Here is a 9,457-nt window from a genome sequence, read left to right as displayed (position 1 = left end):
GGCTCCATTGCACGGTCTTGATAAGAACATACTGATACTATCCGCTACACCTCTAAGACACTCATGTTGGCCTCCCTGTCAAAATACTTCCTTAAAGGACCACTTCACACATTTTCAACTTCTCTTCATATAATTGGTCCTCACAAATTACCATGAAAAAAATAATCTACTCATCATCATCATTTTTCGACCGCGGTCGAGATCATGGATTTCACAATGGTCCTTCATTGCCATCCCCAGTTCCTGCTTACTGATGCATGTGTCCGATGACATCAGGGACAGTTTTCTACCTCTGGTCTGCTTTGAGACAGGACTCCAGATAGGGAGGGAAGATATAACCTCATTGTCAGCTCTGTAGCAGTGGCCGGCAAACTGTGTTCTTCTGGATCGGACTAGTGAAGAAACACGGGGAAGGTTTCCGTATATTAATCTACTCAGTCTGTGTCTCATCCACCATATGCAGACCGCAGCTATCTTACCATATAAGTTAATGGCAAGGTGCTACCGTAACAAGGTGCAACTTTCCATTGGCAGCCCATTCATCCAAACGGAAAAGTCCTATCTGATTGTATTACACAACGTCAAACTCACCAACATTGCAGCTGTACGAAAAGCTTGAATTATTCTCTTTCTATCCTCAAAGTGTTTGTTTAATAAAAATCCACTGTAGACATGTTATGAGTTAGTGAGTTACTTTCTGTCCTTGCAGATGATTCATTTTCCAAGTGTTGCAGTTTGGAAGTGCTCGTTAGATATTACTCAACAGCCCTGCGTACCACCTGTTTTGAATTTGCACATAATGCAGGAGGCAGCAGGACATTGCTTTAAGGGCCTTGCAAACGGGGAGCGATAAAACGCGCCTATAGTTCATTTTCAATGAGACCTGCGTTTTTGCTCGGAGAAGTCACAACAATGCAAGCGTATTTACGTGAGCGCGGCCCCGTGCATTTGTTGCGCACGTGCTCGTTACGTGCACACGCCCGCGACTCACCAGACCTGGATTCTGTTTAGCTTTTTTTTACGCTTGCGTTGTTGCGCCCCTCTTCAACAGACCTGGAGGAGACCTGTGTTGATCCAGGCAACAACGCCTGCGTTCCTCGCTTCACGTTTGCAAGGCCCTTTACTGAAACGAGCTTCCAAACTCTGATGGCAAGATGGCCGCGGTCTGCAAATGGTCAATAGGAGGGCTGTGGGCAGTTCAGAAACCCGTCCACCAGTGACATCATCATTAGGCAGATTCTTTTTAAACATCTTTTTCAAAAAAGTATTTAGATTTGTATTATCGTGAAAACGATGGCTTCCATTATCGCATTACAACTTTTCAGGAATAGAAAGCTTGCAGTTTCTATATTAGCTTGGATTCCCCATCGATGATGTCACTGGTGGACAGGTTTCTGAACCTGCACAGCCCTCCCATGAGACACAGACAGAGTAGAAACAAATTGTGGTGTTTTATCATTAACATTAGTGAGGACCAATAAGAAGGTAGGTTGAAAAGTGGTGAAGTGGTCCCAACGAAGTCCATGATCACACCAGAGGGCGTTCCACAAACCACGTTGAACCACGTTCAAACCACAGGCAACCCAGATACTGGTCAACAAAAACACCTTGAAGACCCTAACAGGAGCCCTATAGTACAAGGTTTCTTCGACTATGCATGCACCTCTTGGTACCACAGCACCTCTAAGGCCCTTAAAACAAGGTTCCAGACTTCCCAGAACAAACTGGTCAGGCTATACTTCCCGAACCCACCTCACCCCTGCCCATTTTGACAGGCTGGAATGGCTTAGGGTTGACGACAGAGTACAGCATCTTGCAATGGGTCTGGTCCACAAGATTCGCTACACCACCAAGATACCCATGTACCTGTCAAAATACTTCCTTAATGTCAACAAAGTCCACACCCACAACACCAGAGGGAGTTCAACAAACCATGTGCAACCCAGACTCAAACAGTGCTTAATTTCTAACTCAAGAGGTGCCGGAGCTCAACTCCCGCACATGCACGCGTGTACGTGTGGGACTCATAAGGTGGACGTGCACGTGTGGACGGTGCGGGACTCATCGACAGCGTTTTTTCGTTGGCGGTTATTAGGAGGTTATTCCGCCCCAGAGTGACAGCCAGGCCAGACTATAGGGTAACAAACACTTTATTTTTTATTTGACCCACATAGTAAGCAAAACTATTAGTTTTTTTCCACACAAAACGGAGGAGCTGCAGACAGTGCACCAGCACGCGATCATTGTTACTACAGTAATATTATAGTTTTTTAGCATGCAGCACGTACACAAAGTTTAATTGACGAGCCAATATTTCCCCAAATAAAACCTTAACCATAGCCTATAACAACATTTGCAGCAGCATTTTCGACCGAAGGTCACAACAAGTTATGGTGGCCCATCATCAGAACAGTACGCAATGCTAAATACCTGCACATTGTTGTTTGTTTATGTCATCCTCCACTTCCTCCTTCTCTTTTAAAAGGCTGAAAGTATATATTCCATATGCAACAAACAACACTAACAGATGCAAAAGTCTAGAGCCTGAGAGTTGTTTTACTTACGCACCGTCATAACACAGGCTTGATGATGTGTCAAGGGGGTTCCATCAGCCACCTATTTATTTCCTCTCAAAGTGGGCGCACATTTCAAAATAAGAGTGTTTTTGTTCTGGAAATAGAAGTAACTATGACCAGGAAGGAGCGTATAGTTGACTTGAAAATGAAACTAAAATAATAATAGAGATGTATTGTATATTATAATGTGCATTTGGGGTGGTGGTACGCACTCTAGGTACCGGAGCCCTTCTACAGGTAGCGGAGCGCAGGAGGGGAGGTTCCGGAGCCATGAGCCAAGCTCCGGCAGAAATTAAGCACTGGGCTCAAACAAGGGGTTACCTGCAGGGTCTGTGTTGTCTGTGTCTGTCTAGTGTACCGGTCCGGTACTCCCCTGTCTAGGGGTGTTAAAAATGAATTCTCTATTCTCATCATGAACGATTCAAAATTGATTCATAGTTCCCCAATTTTTCCCTTTTTTTTCTGGTTACAGTTACAGGACGTTTCACTATAGGGTGTTTATGATATGAAATGTAAGCTTACCCTAATCACAGTAAACATCATGCCCTATATCTTGCGCCACCCCTTACCCCTAAACTTATTTGCCCTTTTTTACTATTTTAAAACGTTTAAAAATAGTACAAATAGCCGATCTACAAGCTAACAACGTGTCGATGTAGATTGGCTAGTTGAACTATTTTTAAATGTTTTAAAATAGTAAAAAATGGCAAACAAGTTTATGTATAAGGGGTAAGGGGTGGCGCAAGATGGAGCCCCATGTCTTCAATCATTTTCAAGTTACTCCAGTCACTTCAGTTCAGCACAGCTGAGGTGTGTCTGTCAACGAGGATCCAGCCGACCCTCGTTGACAGACACTTTTTAATATTACTTGCATCAAGGCAACTCTTTAGTGTGAATGTGTCTCTAGTCTCTGTGCCTAACACAAGTGATTGAGTTCAAAAGTACCTGTGCAATACATTATGGGTTTCTGCATGCATGTGTGCATTTTTACTACCAGCTAGCCTAAGCCTACCAATTGTATTTATTTTACAGCTGTTTTTACTTGAATGTATTGTTCTGGTAACTGGGTGAGAAAGAGTGTCAGACTCAGTCAGAACTTAAAACGTTTTGTACATGTTGTTGTCTTTATACCTTTGTGTGTTTTATCATTCAGTTGATAAAACCTTTACAATTATAAAAGCTTTTTACTAAATGTACTCTGCTTTCATGCCATAAGACTGGAGTAGATCGTGCTGAAATCCTATGTAATGAATCGAAAATCATTTTGAATAGAGACTCGTTTTGAATCGGGAAAACAATCACTTTTGAATAAAAATAAATAAAACGTTTTTGGATCGAGAATCGAGTTGAATTGAAAAAAATCAATTTTGAATCGAATCGTGACCCCAAGAAACGCAATTGAATCATCGTGGGACACCTAAAGATTCATATCCCTACCCCTGTCTACTCTACTGTATGTGTTTCCCCCACAGATCTATGACGGTGTCTTCCCAATTAGGTGCATTGGGAGCACCTGGCCAGTAGTGCTCCCTGGAGGCGGAGCCATAAAAGACTGGGTGGCAACGAATGTAGATGTCCCTCTGCTGATGACAGCACCCTTCTTTTGCTTTCCCATTAATCCCTGATTTACGGGCGGCTGCAATTTGAAACTAGCCCTAGTAAAAAAGTTAAAGTCAATCCCCACCCCTTTTTTCCATACTTTACACGTTTATATGTGTATATAAGTGTATATTTGTACGTCTTTATTGTTCTGATGAATTGAAAATGGAGGACCCTGTTGTAAACAAGTCTTTCTCGTAGCAGATTTGTATTGACCTGTATTTTCGTTGAACTATAACCCATTCTACAAACTGTGAATCAATCAATACTGGCGATTATGGGTTGATAACATTCGAATCCGCTAAGACAAGACACGTGTGTGTGTGTGTGTGGTCCTTTTGTCAGCTCTCTCAGGCTGTCTTCCTGCCGTTTTGGTTTCACCTCCATGTGTACACGTGTTGTTTAGTTTTAGACGATTGCTCTGAGAGGGCCAAAGTAGCCTCTTCAAAGGGCTGCTGCCTGCTTCGAGGAGGAGCCCGACATAAGAATAAGAATAGATATGAGAGAGAGAGAGAGAGAGAGAGAGAGAGAGAGAGAGAGAAACAGAGATCATGGTCTGCTGCCTCCCTGGAAGATAAGCATCACGGCTTCAACTGCAGGTGTGTGGTAGAGCACCGTTTCCCAAACACTAGGTCGGGACCCATTTGTGGGTCGCGGACACATTTTTAAATCAAAATGATGTATTCATGAATTCATAATGGCAAGGTTGTGTATATTACTTCAAATTATGCATTCTCAGGAAGTTTGAGTTAGAGTGGAGAAGAAGAGTTAGAGTGGAGAATGAATCTCAAAAGTCTGGAGAGCTATTTTCAATTAATTTGTTTGTCTATGAATCCTATCAATTGATCATTTCGATGTATTTCATCATTGATATTATTGATATATCCTATACATTGTATCATTCATATATCCTATCCATATTTGATCAATGACCCAATTATCCTATCCATTGATAGCCGTTGTTCTGTTGTTTTGCATGCGGATACACGTGCATTTGTTTATTGTGATTGTAGAATCAAACGTGGGTTTTGAAATGCACGTGTGCATGGTGTGCTCTGTGTGTGTGTGTGCTCTGTGTGTGTGTGTGTGTGTGTGTGTGTGTGTGTGTGTGTGAGTGAGTGCGTGCGTGCGTGCACTGTGGCGCACCTGGTGCAACAATGGCTTTGAGCAGCAGCAGCTGTGTGTGTTTGTGCAGGCGAGTCGCACACCAGCAGGACATCAGAGATGTGTTATTAAGGCCGCTAGCCAAAGCGCCGTCTAATTCCACAGGAATTACACCAGCTAGCTAGGCCACTTTACTGCCCTGCGTTTTAATGAGACGTTGCGGCAACAGATCTGTGGCCATATAATTGCGAATGTCATAGATCTTCTAATAAGACGGAGGAGGCCCCGAATGTTATTTTGAGTCCAGAGAGTCACAGTGACCCAGCTAGGCTCCTCTTGAGCGTATATATACTGTACCATGATGGCTTTTCATTGTTTGCCTGTAAAACCAAACAATGAGCAAATGCGTAAGGCTAGAGTTACAAACTCTTTTTTTACATTTAACGAAGAAAACCAGGCACATGGATGCTATTAAAAGGCCAATTATGTGTTATATGTAAAAGTAAACAATGCCTTAGTCACTCTGGTGATGTGCAACAACAGGACAATGTTGGTGTTACTCAGTGGTGTGAATGTGGCACGTGTATGGATAGTGTGTACTGTGTAGTGCATGGTGATTGTGAACAGTGTATGGATAGTGTGTACTGTGTAGTGCATGGTGATTGTGAACAGTGTATGGATAGTGTGTACTGTGTAGTGCATGGTGATTGTGAACAGTGGTAGAAAAAATACTCACATTTTTTACTTAAAGGGGAAAACCACCCATTTTCAACATTTTACTATGTCATTAATATACCTTAGAGCTGTTGTGTGGAAATAATAAAAAGTCCCCCCCATTCTGTGTTTCCTAGAACTGTAAGTATGAAAAAAATCATTAACATGGTGAAACACATCTTGATGACATCATCAAGATGTGTTTCACCACCACAGATTTTTTTCAGACCTCTAGTTCTAGGAAACCCAGAATGGGGGGACTTTTTTATTATTTCCACACAACAGCTCTATGGTATATTAATGACATAGTAAAATGTTGAAAATGGGTGGAATGCCCCTTTAACACTTTGACCCCCAAACACCACTTTACTTTCCCGACCTAATTGATAAAGACCTCTTTCCCTGCTAAACATGACTTTCCCGACTTGTGTTTTATTTGTTTTATCGGCCCGACATTGATCACTTTTAAGACATACAAGGTTGTGTGACACTGTGTGATACGTCACACGTTTGGATCACGTGACGTTTTGATCACGTGACCAGAAGAAAATAACTGACGCTCGCTTCTCAGGGCTTCTGGGTAATCGAGTCACAATGCAATCCTATGGAGACTCTGTCAGATTATGAGAAAGGCACTATTTTAAGGCCGATAATCGTGAAATGGAGCTACCTTCACGATTGGGTGATTCTTAAAAGGTTAGTGAAATACTCTGGCAGGGAAACGATGTTTCTGATCGAAAACTTCAGCGATAAGTGCAGTAAATGTATCAATACGGCAATGTAGATGTACTCAAGTGAATGTTCGGAATTCAAAATTTACTTGAGTAAAAGTACAAAAGTATTGGCATCAAAATGTACTTAAAGTACCAAAAGTAAAAAGTAGTCACTATGCAGAATGTCCCATTTTAAGTTTTCAAATGTATACAAATATTTTCAACTGGCCGAAATGTACCGGTATAGGGCTGAAGTGGTTACTGGATGGTTTGTAATAATCAAAATCTACAAAGTTTTCAAATAATTGTAGTGGAGTAAATGTACAATAATTGCCTCTTAGATGTAGTGGAGTAGAAGTAAAAGTATTTGGAAATTGTAAATACTCAAAGTACAAATACCTCAAAATTGTGCTTAAGTACAGTACTTAAGTAGCCTAAATGTACTTCATTTCCACCACTGGTGTTGAAACAACACCTGCAAGGCCTCAGGGTGGCGGGAGACATTCGTCTTCTTATGACACCCTCCCCCCCCCCCCCCCCCAAAAAAAAAACAAGGCTATATTTTTTGCCACGCGACACCATCATAGTGGTAGTTCAGTTTCTCTTTACGGTTAATTCACTCATAAAGAAACTGCACTATAAAGGATCTCTCTGCCAAAGACGTATATGTGAATTTGTCGCTCAACAAAAACACGTTTCCAAATGAAAAAGGTTGTCCCGTTTTTCCAGAATCACTTTATTGCCATAGCATGCAATCTGGTCTATGTACTTTGCCGTTATGTCAGTGTGGCTCACCGACATAAAATAAACAAGAATGACTCAGTCATAACTGCCAGGTGCAGAAAGCTCTCCTTAATGAACATCTACAGTATAATCAGTTTGTGTGCCGCAGCCTCTGCCTCAGCTCAAGGGTTGCGGCGTTCAGAGTATAGGTTTCATGCCGTTCAGACTATGGGTTTTATGGGTAAGTCTCCCATTGGCTTAGAGGCAGCCTGTAGACGAGGCAGCCAATCATGAAAAAGTGTCCACTATGGTCGCTACTAGAGGTAGTAGCAGATGTAGTCAAGGCGCCTTTCAAGCACCTGGCAAAAAAATGTAGTTAGTTGAAAAATTATGTTCTTTTCAGAGTCACTCAACAAAGCAAACATTTGAGTCCTGAGGGCTGCAGCCAGGAAGCTTTCTGCTGAGAAGCAACACGGGTACAATGTCTTCCCTCAGGGCTAGTCGTCCCAGTAACGCCCTCACAGTGATAGATTGACGAAGCCCCTGACATGCAGCTTTTTTTTTTGCTAGTTCTGCTTGCAAGGGAAAAAGCAAAACAGGTGGAAGAATTCTGGCAGGCGGATGAAAAAAGGAGAGTTTAATGATCTTGTCTCCTGCCAGCGAAAGTGTTGTTTTGTGCGTGTTTGGTTTCGATAATGAATCTTGTTCCCTCTGCAAACACCCATTCTGGTGCTTTCATCATTCTCCCTCATTACAAGGGGGGGAGATAAGGCGGCACATTCAGTACCCTGGCACTGCTTTTAGGATGAAAACGCTGGCAGCACATCTGACTGAATAGCACGGGAGGTGCAAACTTCTGCAAAGGAGAGAGAGGGGGGATTCAATTATATGCCGATCGTGTTTCATGTTATTTTGTAGCATGTGCTTCTTTTTTTGCATTACAAACGCTGATCTATGTTGGCTCCTCGAGACCGACCCGGAACATTCCGGGTGCTTTCCAAAAAAGAGCCCTACTGTAGGTAACATGACGAGGCCACGGAACAAGATAGCACAGATCACTGTCACTGTGTGCAGCCTGGAGCATCGTCCTGAAACATGCACGTGCACACACACACGCATACACACACATGCACTAGTAAATACACAGCTTATGTAAGGTACTCTCTGCATTGAGATGCTTGAGCCAGCCATGTTGTCAGTGGGTTCAGTGCACATGCATGTACGCACGCACGCACGCACACACGCACGCACGCACGCACGCAGACAGACAGACAGACGCACACACACACACACACACACACACACACACACACGCACACGCACACACACACGCACGTGCACACGCACATGCACACAGTGTGTTTAATTTTCCATGCAGTCACTGCTGCCCTTAAGTCTGGGACTTACCAACGGGTCCAGGCCTGCTCTCTTCATTCCCACTGCAGCCTCTCAGGGTTTTGCCAGTAATCCTTTGAGTACTGAGGGTGACAGAGTGACGGGTGCTGCAGTGTGTGTGTGTGTGTGTGTGGGGGGGGGGGGCAGATCGTAAAACAAAACGGAAAATGTAAGAACAGATATGAGTGCATCACTACGGGGTTATAAAGGCATCATGGGTCGTTGGACAACAACAGATCTGTCATTTTCAAGTATTAATCAGGTATTTGCCTCCCTCATATTGTGCATCACTTTGCCCAATGTCACGATGGTGACCTTGATGCAGTGCCGAATCAACCCCTCCGATGGCAGGAGCTACACCGTATCCAAATCCCCATGTGTGTGATTAATGCGTGTAACACAATCAAGAACGACACTTTGCGTTGTAAGGCTGCTCGCTGATGCTATTTCTTAGTCTCCTCCCACCCAGCGTGATCTAGAGTGAGGACACTAGCATTGACTCCCATTGTAATAATGGAATGCGGAAGTGCTCATTCTATCTCAATGGGATAGTTCCAATGTTTGGAACTATAGCCCATAGCACCCCGCTTTGCGGCGAGATCAAAGCGCTTTGAGACTCTCTTCTTGAGGCTC

The sequence above is a fragment of the Electrona antarctica genome (genome assembly GCF_951216825.1).
Source record: "Electrona antarctica genome assembly, chromosome: 11".
Taxonomy (NCBI): domain Eukaryota; kingdom Metazoa; phylum Chordata; class Actinopteri; order Myctophiformes; family Myctophidae; genus Electrona; species Electrona antarctica.
The sequence above is the reverse complement of the archived record's forward strand: the minus strand, read 5'-3'. Positions refer to the sequence as shown.